This window comes from Haliotis rufescens, unplaced genomic scaffold, assembly GCF_023055435.1.
Source record: "Haliotis rufescens isolate VD_foot unplaced genomic scaffold, xgHalRufe1.0.p SCAF_1, whole genome shotgun sequence".
In the NCBI taxonomy this organism is placed as follows: Eukaryota; Metazoa; Mollusca; class Gastropoda; order Lepetellida; family Haliotidae; genus Haliotis; species Haliotis rufescens.
In genome coordinates this window covers 89,804,287-89,817,840 of record NW_025963779.1, presented here as the reverse complement: position 1 = coordinate 89,817,840, position 13,554 = coordinate 89,804,287, and the positions used below count along the sequence as shown (strand labels likewise).

At 40.4% G+C, this 13,554-nt stretch overlaps 1 protein-coding gene across 2 annotated transcripts in view; it reads right to left on the bottom strand.

The window, feature by feature from the left end:
- LOC124134186 (alpha-2-macroglobulin-like) overlaps positions 1-13,554 on the bottom strand; it is an 82,099-nt gene that overhangs the window by 38,126 nt on the left and 30,419 nt on the right. The gene's annotated exons all lie outside the window — the stretch shown is intronic.

Sequence of the window (13,554 nt, the reverse complement as noted above, 5' to 3'; positions counted from 1 at the left end):
TTTTTTCGTTTGTGGTGAACATATAGTTTTAATAGCACGAGTGTGTGTGGCTCATTCACGTGACCATCCTTTTCAAAAAAGTTGCACTGATACACTTTAAAGTGCATGTTTGACAGCAGCCTCTTTTACAAACACAGAAGCACACGTATAATCATGCGCTCAAGAACAAGACACATAAATAGTTAATATTTTATATAATATATAAATGCCCAGACATACGCCCAGACACACGCAAATATACGTCCAGACACACGCGCAGATATACGACCAGACACATGCGCAGATATACGTCCAGAAAACACTCGCAGATATACGACCAGACACACTCGCAGATATACGACCAGACACACTCGCAGATATACGACCAGACACATGCGCAGTTATTCGTCCAGACACACTCGCAGATATACGACCAGACACATGCGCAGATATACGACCAGACACACGCAAATATACGCCCAGACAAACACGCGCAGATATACGCCCAGACACACGCAGATATACGTCCAGACACACGCGCAGATATACGTCCAGACACACGCGGAGATATACGTCCAGACAAACGTGCAGATATACGCCAAGACACACGCACATATACGTCCAGACACAGGCAGATATATGTCCAGACACGTGCACAGATATACGTCTAGACACACGCGCAGATTTACTTCCAGACACACGCGCAGATATACGTCCAGACAAACGCGCAGATATACGTCCAGACACACACAAATATACGTTCAGACACACGCAAATATACGTCCCGACACTCGCGCAGATATACACCAGACACACGCAAATATACGTCCAGATACACGCGCAGATATACGTCCAGACACACGCGCAGACATACGTCCAGACAAACGTGCAGATATACGCCAAGACACACGCACATATACGTCCAGACACAGGCAAATATATGTCCCGACACACCCGCAGATATACGTCCAGACACATGCACAGATATACGTCTAGACACACGCGCAGATTTACCTCCAGATACACGCGCAGATATACGTCCAGACAAACGCGCAGATATACGTCCAGACACACGCAAATGTACGTCCAGACAAACACGCAGATATACGTCAATACACACGTGCATATATACGTCCAGACACACGCGCACATATACGTCCAGACACACGCGCAGATATACGTTCAGACACACGCGCAGATATACGTCTAGTCACACGCAAATGTACGTCCAGACACACGCGCAGATATACGTCCAGACACACGCGCATATATACGTCCAGATACACGCACATGTATACTATACACACTGACACACACATATACGAACTGACACACGGACATATACGCACTGACACACACACATATACGCACTGACACACACACATATACGCACTGACACACACACACATACTCACTGACACACACACATACACGCACTGACACACACACATATACGCACTGACACACACACACACACATATACGCACTGATACACACACATATACGCAATGACATACACACATATACGCACTGACGCACACACATATACGCACTGACGCACACACATATACGCACTGACACACACACACACACACACACACACACATATCTACGCACTGACACACACACATATATATGCCAAGACACACGCATAAAGTGTATGCCAGGACACACACACATATACGCTGAAACGCAAAACTAGCCACGCACACTCAGCCATACACCAAGCATAAAACCCGTTTAAGTCACACAACAATGTCCCAGACGTATGCAGACAAAGAAACCGAATGCTCTGTCGAAACCATTCATTCTGCCACCACCACCAACCTCTTCAAATTCAATACAGTAATTTGTTAAGAACACTTCCTAATTACCTAATGGAATCTGGTGATGACAACGTGAGCACCCCAATGGAAAACCTGATAAAGTTCTAATATTTGAAAATATAAAATTGCACACCGAACAACTTCTCTAATACGCGTCATCAACTGCAGCTGAAACTGCAGAATTGCCGCAGCGGGTAATCTATAGCCCTACGACCACCACCAGAGACGTGAAGGACCCGTGTTACTGATCACTTCATTTAGACAAGTGCTTTTAGATGTATGCTTGCCATACGGTGTGAGAAGTTTAGAACTCCACCGAGGCTTTTAACACGTAGATAGACAATCTGAATGATAGATAGAACGGTCAGGCCTCGCACCATCTGAAATGCGCGATGCGCGGAATAATGATCACGTACTGACGAGTTTCCGCACATGTTTTTGACTAATGCGGTGATTTATTGTAACATTTAACAATACATGGCATATCTGCGACCTATCTTCAATTCAAGAGGCCATACGTACAAGGGGATTATCGCTTGCACCTGTTAATGTCATTTAACATGCCAAGGGGCGGATGGTTGGTTATAAGCTACTGGGTAAAGCATTCTCTCATCACGTGGGACCGAGTTCGCTTCCCATCGTAGACACAACACGTGAAGCTAGCGATGGATGTCCGCGGTCGTGGTGTAGCTTTTGTATGTCAATAGCAACGACAAACATCGCTAACATATAGCCACATTACACACTAGCTGTCTGACATATGTCTTCTTTTACCTCAAAGTCGACCACACTTAGAATGACAAGCATTAAATACAGCACTCACACTGAACACATCACCAACTCGCCCTGTCTGTCACCTCTATTATTATACGTCTGTAGCTATTGTATGGTCAATAGCAACGACAAACATCGCTAACATATAGCCACATTACACACTAGCTGTCTGACATATGTCTTCTTTTACCTCAAAGTCGACCACACTTAGAATGACAAGCATTAAATTCAGCACCCACACTGAACACATCACCTACTCGCCCTGTCTGTCACCTCTATTATTTGGATACAGTTATCAACGCCTTTAGAACTCTGGCATCGATTCAGGTCCATTAACCCCTGCTTGTATCGAGTAGGACAGAATTGGAATCGGATGAGCGTAACACGGACGGGTGACCACCTCATGCTATATCATGACGCCATCAGACAACAGTCCAGATTGTGTTCCTTGGAGTCTGAACGCCACACCACGCTCCAAGTGGTAAACGTCTTCAGTCTGTGTCAGTTTGGCCATTACTTTCACATTAAGCTGATACGCTGTTATAAAAGTGAAACACTGAAGGCAAACGCACACACTTCGTCACAATTCCAGATCCGAATAGCCCTGCGCAGTAGGTGGCATGTAACTCACAGATGTCAAAAGTTGACACAAGTCGGGCATTAATGTCAAAGAAAGGAATCGCTTGTGTCCTATCCCCGGGTGTCATTGCCAAGGTGTCAACTCTTCGTCAATGTAAAGGAATCAAGAATTCTAATTATTTGTTTTTTCGTCTTTTTTTCATGTACAGCGCTCAGAGTTGTGGGGAGTAAGGCGTAAGGTAATAGTGTGCAGTCTGTGAAATCGATCAATGCTCTTTCTTCCGGAGGCCAATCACTCATGGTAATCATTATGCCTGGAACAATTCATCTTACCACTCAGCTTTATTTCTTACAGGAACAGGAGAAATAAGGGAAATATCTGCTGACATGCAGTGTCGTGTCATTAGTAGATGCGTTTTTTTTAAGGATAAGGGAACAATGCGTCATCATCATCATCATCGTCGTCGTCGTCATCAGCATAGTAATCAACATTATCATTATCGCCATCATTATCATCACCATCATCATCGTCATCTGCATAGTCATCACCATCTCCGTCATCTTCATCATCATCATCAATACGTGCAGGACTATAATGAGTGTTGTTATTGTTAATATCATTTTTATCAAGAACCATCACATAATATGCTATCAAAAGCATTAAATGATATATTTTAAGCCTTAAATTCATAATGTATGTACTATATGACATTTCATTGCTTGAGTACTTGACAAAGTGAGTATTTATGTTCATACGTAATTCACAGTAATATTCAACGATCGCGGTGTTGTAAAATATCTAATATCAATTCATCACTCTTGGAACGACAGGGTTTTGCTCTCACTAATGGAATGCAGGCTGTGAGGCAAGAGATTACGAGCAGAGGTTAATGATTCCTCAAGCCAACTGATGACTTTGTTCTTCACTATTGAAACCTTCGTGCCAGCATTTCGAAAGTACAGGCACGTGTCCGCGAAACCGCTGTAGGCGACGTAACCCGCCTCGTCACGTACAAGCGTTGAAGCCTGTTTTTAGAGGTGAGGAGAAATGAAGTTTACATCGTGTTCAAGATTATTTCAACAAGCGCGCGCGCGTGCATGCGTGCGTGCGTGCGTGCGTGCGTGCGTGCGTGCGTGCGCGCGTGTGTGTGTGTGTTGCTGATTGTACTAGTCCCAGTAATAGTCACAGCCCACTGAGATACCATACCGCAGTTAAACACAGATAACCCACTAAGATTCATTACACCGACTCCGATCCGACCATTTCTTGTTTTGTTCCCAAATACCGAATTTCAAGCCGGTTGACAACAACTAGCATCTGTTAACGTCTTTTGGTATGACGCGGTCAGGAGATCCAACCACCGACCTTCAGCCCTCCGAATATAATGAAAACACATTTTCATTTTTATTTCCCAACGGATACAGGACAATGTGTACTCCAGGACAGCTTGATCCGGTGTATACATGAGCTTTTGATTCGAGCCGTGTTTCAGACAACGTGAGAGACAATACTTCAGGACTGTTTTTGAATACATGAAATCTTCAGACAAAAAAGAGCAAAAGATTAAGCAATAAAACAATATTTTCACGCGACTAGCGCAGCACCAAATGCCACAACAATAAGGTGTGTCGAGCATTCCTATCATCGACATACACAGCCTCACATAAGCTGCATAATCATCTCCCACGCTCCTCACATTCCATTCAAATGCATGTCCACAAGCCCCACGAAGGAAATTATTTTAAATTTATTTTTGAGATATTAAAAACACAAAAATAAAACAAATGTTTATTAAATATGGTAACAGGGGGCTCCGAAACAGTCATCCAAAACATCTTGAATTGTAAGACGTTTATCAAATTACAAATCACAAGCGTTTATTTAAATTCACAATTTTTCAAGCTGAAAAAACGCCTTTCAAGAAGCTCACATTTTCAAATCTGATTAAAAGTGATTCGGATGGAGGACATGGAATGGGGCAGAGCTGCAGTCTGTTGCGCTGCTCATAATGTTGTGACACTGTTGTGTTGCTATACGTACTGATACACTGACTAGAATAGGACAGACGTCGTGCGATCCATATATTGATAACCTTAAACATAGATTTAATGTACCCCCAGACACATTAACGCCAATATCAGAATATACACTTAACCGAAATAGGACAACATGCTGTTCCCGCCAATAGTATTAACCATAGCAATATGCCGGGTCTGCCTCACGGCAAGGGCAGTGGTGATGACTCAAATATTCTTAACTTTTGTGGCATAAAAAATGTAAGAAATCGATTTATCTCCATAAACAAGACCGAATGACTTTATCTCAAAGACATTTGACAAAGCAATAATGCCAATTGTTATAAAATTCCGTATTTGGATATTCGTTTAATCATATTTGTGAGGCTGTTGTTGCACGTTATGAATGCATCATCCACAGCTCAGACACCAGTAATTATCAGAGACGTAGCCCCAGTACAAGAATGCACACGGATGGTTATAAATGATTGGCAACCGAGGAGCTCACTACAACAAAGCATTACTGAAAACAGCAGAAGAGGTAGAGAGTTTGTTGGGTTCGTGTCGCGTTAAGCAATATCCCAACCATATCACCTCTAATAACAGGCTACAAACGTTGTACCACACAGCAGCAGAGAATATAGTATGTCAATGAATAAAAGCGACAAAACCCACTGATAATCGTAAGAAATCTCTGCAAAAAGCAGAGTCTTTTGAGCATATCCTGTCCCGTGACAAACACATGCAAAGGTAAGACATGTGCTCACCAGTACAAACACGGGAACACAAGGGGAAGAAAACTCAAAATTATTAATTTCATATAACATCAGTTTTGGAATTTAAGTATGTCCGCAGCATGTGTACCATAATCATTTTGAACGCTTTATATACGCCATGAATAATGCAACCACGAGTCGTATGGCGCTTTGAATCTTCGAAAGAGCATGCTCGATTGTACCTCAAATGTAGACGCCAAATGCATGGTCTGCTGGAATATTGCTCTACATTAAGGAAAGTGGACTTCTGGAAAGTTGAAGTCATCCCTCTTGTCTTTTCGATACTTTGTTGTGCCTGATTTTTTATGCACAGATCTAAATATGAAACAAAAGGGGGTGTTTCACTGGTATCTTTTGTTTCTGTTTCAGGTTGCTAAATCAGTGGAAGGAAATGGACTATTTTACCGTTATTGAACTATTCTATCGGCAAAAAGTAAATGTGCTTCATACAAAGTTCAATAGATATAGCAGGGCAACACTCATGACTTGCCCCAGGCCGGTCGTCCACAAGACAACCATATTCGGTTGGTGCTTCAACGGAATCGATACCAAACTGGCACATTAACAGCTCGGGCAATCCCGCGTTGAGACCAAATAGTGGCAGAACCGTTTAGGGAACACAACATCCGGCCCTGACGCCCAGCAATACGCCCAATTTAGTTAAAGTAGACAGCATCGGGGGTTCAGAAGGCAAGACTGGGACGGTATACTGTTCACAGATGAGCCCAGGTTTCATCTGGACAGTTCTGATGGTCGTGTAAGGGCCAACAAGTGTCCAGGAGAACGTTTTAGGGACGCTTGCATGGTCAGTTCGGGTGGAAGTGTAATGGTATGGGGTGGAACCACAACTCATGGGAGAACGCAACTCATCATTGTTAATGGCACTTTGAATGGCGAACGCTCCAAAAACGACATTGTTTAACGTCATGTGGTTCCATTTGTACAAATGCATAATGCCCGGCTGTTTCTCCGGACCTCTTCCCCACAGAAAATGTCTGGGCTGAGATGGAGCGACGCCTACGACAGGACCAGAACCATCCGGTAACGCCAGCTCAGTTTGGACAATCTTTGGTTGAAATTTGAAAAAAAGCACCCCCCAGGCTGTTTTCAATCATCTGGTGTCTTCAATGCCCCGCCACTGCCTGACCTGTATTAACGCAAATGGTGGTCACACCCGATATTAACATTGTTAATTGATTTGCTATACCACCTCTCTTTCAGGGCGTGTCGCTCTGTTTCCTCAGCGAGCCTGACCACCCGATCCCGTTAGTCGCCTCCTACGACGAGCATAGTCGCTTTTTACGGCAAGCATGGGTTGCTGAAGACCTAATCTACAACGGATCTTCATGGGTTATGTACGGGCATCTAATATATCCATAAAAATTCACCATTTCGCGTTATAATATTGTTTCTCCTGGCAATAAATTCTTCGACATAATTAATATCTTCCATAACTTTTATATATTGGGAGAAACAAGGCTCTAACCCTCTAACAAGGCTCGCTTTTATTGTAATAAGATTGAGAAATGTTTGATTAAGCACCCCTAAAAAGAGTTTTTTGTTATTTAATTGAACAATATGTCCTTGTACACCACTTAAGAATTGTTTTATATCCTCCGAAATGTTTTTGATAATTGTGCATTCCAGATAAACATCGTATATATTTTCTTTGTCTATTCCACAGAATGAGCAGGTATTGTTGTCGAGTTTCATTTTTAACAAGTCTCTTTTAGCGTAAATAATTTGGTGTAAGAATTTGAATTGAAGATTTAGTAATTTGGTATCCTGCGTACTTTCTCTATATTGCAAAAACGTATGTCTCCAAACTATGTCATTGTTTAGTCCCGTTTCTCATTTCTCGCACACTGCTGGTGAAACTACTGAAGTGATAAGATTATCATAGAACAATCAGAACCTTTACCCGATTTAAGCAGGTCACAGCAGGCACATTCAGTGTGTTTAGTGATAGAGTGTTAAGAACAATAGTCATGTGAATAGTACCTGTCTATGATTTAGGAACATAAAGGGTCAACTGATTGTAACCTAGTAAAGTACCCTTAATATCATACCTATATTTAAGTTCGGTAAGTCCTCTTCTGATACCAGTTTTTGATTATGAAACCTGGGTATTTGAATTGATGATTAAGCCACAGTGGCTGCGTAAGAAATTCATTTATGTTTTTATCGTTTAAGATATAATTCTTTAATGCATTTTGACCAAGCATCCAGTGTGTCTTTCCAAAAAGGATGTCAACAATATTTTTTCCTAATATCAACACCTGAAAAAATAAAGGAAAAACCTTTAAAGGAAAGCCGCAAAGGTTTATAGGAACGGTCTCGTCTTTGAGGAGTCAATAAAAGTTCTACATTTAACATCTAAGTCCACCCTCTTCATATTTCCGTATTAGATTCGTTCTTTTAATCATATCCTTCTTAACATTCTTAAATTTAAAAATACATCTTTTATCTCTTTACAAAATTCTTTAGGATCGTTTGGGAGAGATGTTGGTATATCAATTAGTGTTGATAATAGTGTTTTAATAACAGTCAATTTGCCCATTAAAGTAATGAATCAAGAATCTAGGATACTTTTACAACATTTTTATGGGAAGAGATGATAGAACAAGAATTTGTCTGCAAACTGTAGAGGCTAAGCAGAGAAAAGGAAACGTAAATAGGTTATGAATTTATATGGAAGATATTCATATTTCTAAAGACGATGGAAACATAAATAAGAAATGAATGGGGTTTAGAATACATTGTGGCTCCTTACAAATCATATTCTAGAGGTGCAGTAATTGTCTTTAATAATAATGTAGAATTTAAAATGCATAGAGTACATAAGGTGAATATGGAAACTGTATCATCCTACACATTACAGTGGATGGGGATATGATTGATACTGATACCGATAGTCCATTTCAGATAAACCTCATTTTTACGACGTATTGTTTGACGATAGTGATGATATTGAAAATTAATCATTGGTGACATGTGGCGATTGGAGTCTCGTACTACATTCTGCGGTAGACTACCAAAACTATAGAAATATTAAAAACCCTCGAGCGAGAAAGGTCAGATGAATGTGAAACTTTTATTTTATGATGTTTGGTGAGATTTAAACCCTTATAAAAATATATTTACATGGTGGAGAAAAGAATCCGAGACTGCAACCCAGATTACATTTCTTGCTAGTTACAGAAGATATTCCAAATCAACACTTAGTGCATCAATCGTACCAGGATATAAATCAGACCATTCGACCATTACATTATCATTTTCGAACGTTCTGGAAAGTTAACACTTCATTATTACGAAACTATTAATATATTAAGTTAGTAACTAACCTGTTAGAAGAAACCAAAATAGAATATGCGGATCTAATTTATGACAATAGATGACCACATCCTAGCTTTAACTATTAAACATACGCTATTTCTATAAAGCTTTTTAATGAACGTAAGAGGGAAATCAATTTTATGGGCCACATACTTGTAAAATGAGAATAGTAGGAAAATTCAGCAGTTAGAAGATACATACTAGTATTGAGTTAGAAGATAATATAAGAGAAAACTTCAAAAACACAAGTGAAGCAATGCTAGCGGGCCTTTCAAAAAGCAAAGCCGAAATGGCAGATCTAAAAGAAGAGGCAATATGAATCCAGAGAAAAAATAGGATAAACTCATATAAAGAAGGTGAAAAACCAAGAAATTACATTTGTCACTTAGAAAATAGAAATTACATTATTAAACTTATTGACAGTATCATTAAGGAAAATGTTGAAGAAATTACTGATGGTCGCAAGATAATTAACAACTATATACATAAGCAAGTATATACAGCCACTGGCGACATAGACGAAGACAAAGGGTATTTTACAAAATATTGTTAACGCCCACATTAAGTAAAGATACTTCGGATGAATTGGAGAAGGAATTAGAATTGAAGAAAACATCACAAGTTTCATAATCTATACAAAAATGATAAGATTCCTGGTCTAGATGGATATCATGTGGATTTTTTAATTTTGAAAAGACGTGAAAATATGGATATTGAGATACATAAAAGATACTAATTCTACGACGATTACCACGAACAGAGGGGTTATTACGTGTATCCCGAAAAATAGACGCCCGCTGAATAGCTGGAGACCTATATCGTTATTAAATGCTTTGTAAAGATTATAAGTGCTTGCATAACAAATAGAATTCAGTTTAAATGTATTCATTCAAGACAATCAGACCGGATTTATTGCCGGTAGGTGTATGAGTGAAAATAGTAGGCTATTGTATGATACTTTGTTTGAAACTATAAGGCAAACGAAGCCAGGTTTATCACCATTAATAGACTTTGTCAAAAACATTCGATACAGTTTCCAAGCGTTTCATAATGTTTTTAGAAATATTTGGATTCGGCAAAAATATTCAAAAATGGATCAATATTCTTATTTCGACACCTGTCAACTTGTTTTGAAAACGAAAGGGACTGGAGACTTGGAGGTCCTCTTTGATCCTATGTATTTGTATTTGTAGCTGAGATATCAGGTATTATGATAAGAACAAATGACAACATACATGGGATTATCTAAAGTGACACAGAACATAAACTAGTAAAGTACGAAGACGAAGCCATAAACACGTTATACAAATTTTACAAAATGTCTGGACTTCATATAAAATATCGATAATACTAAGGCAATATGGATAAGATCAATGGTAGGAAGTCTGCAAAATAGCAATCAAAGATTAAAATTTAGACTGGCATGATCGAGATTTTGAAGTATTAGGAATTACACTAAATTCCCATTTAACAGACATTTGTGTGATACCAGAAAACGAATTAAAACAATCAAAAGAATTCTTTCAAAGTGGAGAAAATGTTGTTCCTTACGTTTGTCGTGTGGGATAGTGAGGTATAAGGTGGAAAATATAATGGTTTGACCGAGTTGAACATGGTTTAATTTCTTTCTGCGATTGTAATAATTCAACCGAATTCCTTCAGTTTCGAGAATTCACATGGCATGACGTCCACTTGTCTCGCTTACTTTCTGTGAATATAGAGAAAGTCCTTCGTCGGTTGAATTTACGGCTTGTGGTTAATGTTTGAGACGGGGATATTGCTAGACACGCCAATGTTTCTCTCATTGGAATCCAGCACAATAGAGGAATATCTTCATGTTTTAATGTCAAGCCAAAAATCGATAGTACTAATGTGTGGTTTTAGTAGATTTCTTCCTGAGTTAACATACTGGCCTAATATGTGGCGTTACTTCAAATACCGCTCATTCATTATAATGGTTATGCTATTAGAGGCCCTGTCAGTGGGACAAGTACACACTATTCATATAGGGCAGCCAGACTTGAGATGACAGCTGCCTGGGACGGAATAGGTTTATTCCAATTTCTGTTTGTGCACTCTAAACATGACATCGCCCACTGACTCAACCCACTCCGAAAGACATCCAACAGGTTCATCTTATCTTTTGGTCTGTGTTGACCCCTATTGATAGCAGACTGTTCACGCTATTTCCTCATTCTGCGTAACATTCATAAATCTTGGAACACAATTCGGATTATATGGTGTTTGTATAGAAAATGAGACTGTGGGCTGTTTCTGAAATTTGAAATATTGGGCGATATTTAGGTGAACTGGTTTTTTTGTCTGAGCATGTTGCTCACGTTTGAAGAATAAATTCCTTGTTTCCAAATTCAAGAACATGCGGTTTCATTGCTGATTTTGTTTCCAGTTTGACCAATCGTTTCAAAGCAATAGCAAGACTTGTACAGCCTAGCAGATGCTGTGGATAAGATATTCTAACTGTTTGTAGACCCATCCATCAGCAGAAGTTGCTGGAGTCGATCTCTCAACGACTTTGAGCAGAGTCTTGTTCGTACTTTGTGATGTCCCAGTGATTGTTGAAAGAGAGGCAATACACCTTCCAAATCATTTGTATTGTTTGGCCTTTGTCCTTTCTTGTGACCACGTCGGCGTAAACATGTAAACATGCGTGAAACAGACTCAATACATCGACGTTGGCGGGTGCCATTACATCCACATGACATTGCTGTACACGACAGTCGAGTTCAATGGTTTTCTCAAGACATCCTATAGGGTCGACTGCATTTCAGGATATCAGATGGATGGTATCTGTTCATGCAAAGGATTGAATGATTTCCAGAATTCAAATGTTGTAAGACACAATTGAAAATATTTCTCTTGATGCCTGATTAATGATGGATGATTCGTGTCGATAATTTCTGTTGTATCTCTCCCAAATACATCAGTCGAATAAAAGGTACAGTCAATGCCAAAGATGGCGTTTTTAGTATGACATGACTGGACTTCCAACGGCCTTGAACAGTATGTTTTAGCTGTACAACTAGACCTGAATTCAGTATCATGCCGTTATCTAAATTGGACAAATGTTGCAATTGTTTTCGCCACATGAAGAAATACCGTACGGAAGTAAGTTTGAAAGAAAAATATCCTTCAACGTTATTGAATAATTTTTGGTGATGTCATGATAGCTGGAAGGGCAACACAAGGAATGCAATATACACCATATGTTGCAGTAGTCCCGTCTTCACAATAGCGGAAGCAATACAGTTTCTTTCTGGTACTAAGGTCAAGGTCAACGTCTTTCTATCTAGGAGTCAATGTACTTTCGGGTTTACTGTTTCTCACTCATTTAAACAAAGTGTCATCACTAACCAAAAGTTCTCTCAAAAGGAAGTCATTACTCACACGGTCACGCCATTTCACTGACAGAGGGCAATTTGAAGCCGGATCAATAGCGTCAAGTAATGGCTGCCATTCCTGTCACCAGCAGTGACGAGAAGTGTCCAGTTAATGTCATACGAAGTTAAACGTGAAGACCATTGGCTTATTATCCCTGGTCGAACATGTGTCACAATCAAACATGGAACATCCTTATACACAGAAACCTCCAGGGCAATCACACCAATCATGGGTCGCCAAGCGGTGGCGAAATGTTGATCAGTGTGCCATATTCCAGCTAAATCACGACAGCTTGAGGATTAGCGAACAGAGTGGCTTATAACATGATCAACGATCCGTGCCGAGCGGGTACGATGTTATAATATCTGCCAGCTCCGAAATTGTGACCACCCAATCAACATTGTAGTCGGTTCTCACAATAAGAATGGGTGCTGCCTGCTTACTTTGCTGTCCCTGAATCTCCACAATGTACTAAGGACCTTTACTGTCCTTAAATCTCCACGGGAAGACAACACGGGGTGCTGGTGGCTGGTGTCCCGGAATCCCCACGACGTGCAAGGGATCGTTGTTGTCCCGGAATCTTCACGACGTACAAAGGATCGTTGCTGTCCCCGAATCCCCACGACGTACAAGGGATCGTTGCTGTCCCCGAATCCCCACGACGTACAAGGGATCGTTGTTGTCCCAGAATCCCCTCGACGTACAAGGGATCGTTGCTGTCCGGGAATCCCCACGATGTACAAGGGATCGTTGTTGTCCCGGAATTCCCACGACGTACAAGGGATCGTTGTTGTCCCTGAATCCCCACGATGTACAAGGGATCGTTGTTGTCCCTGAATCCCCACGATGTACAAGGGATCGTTGTT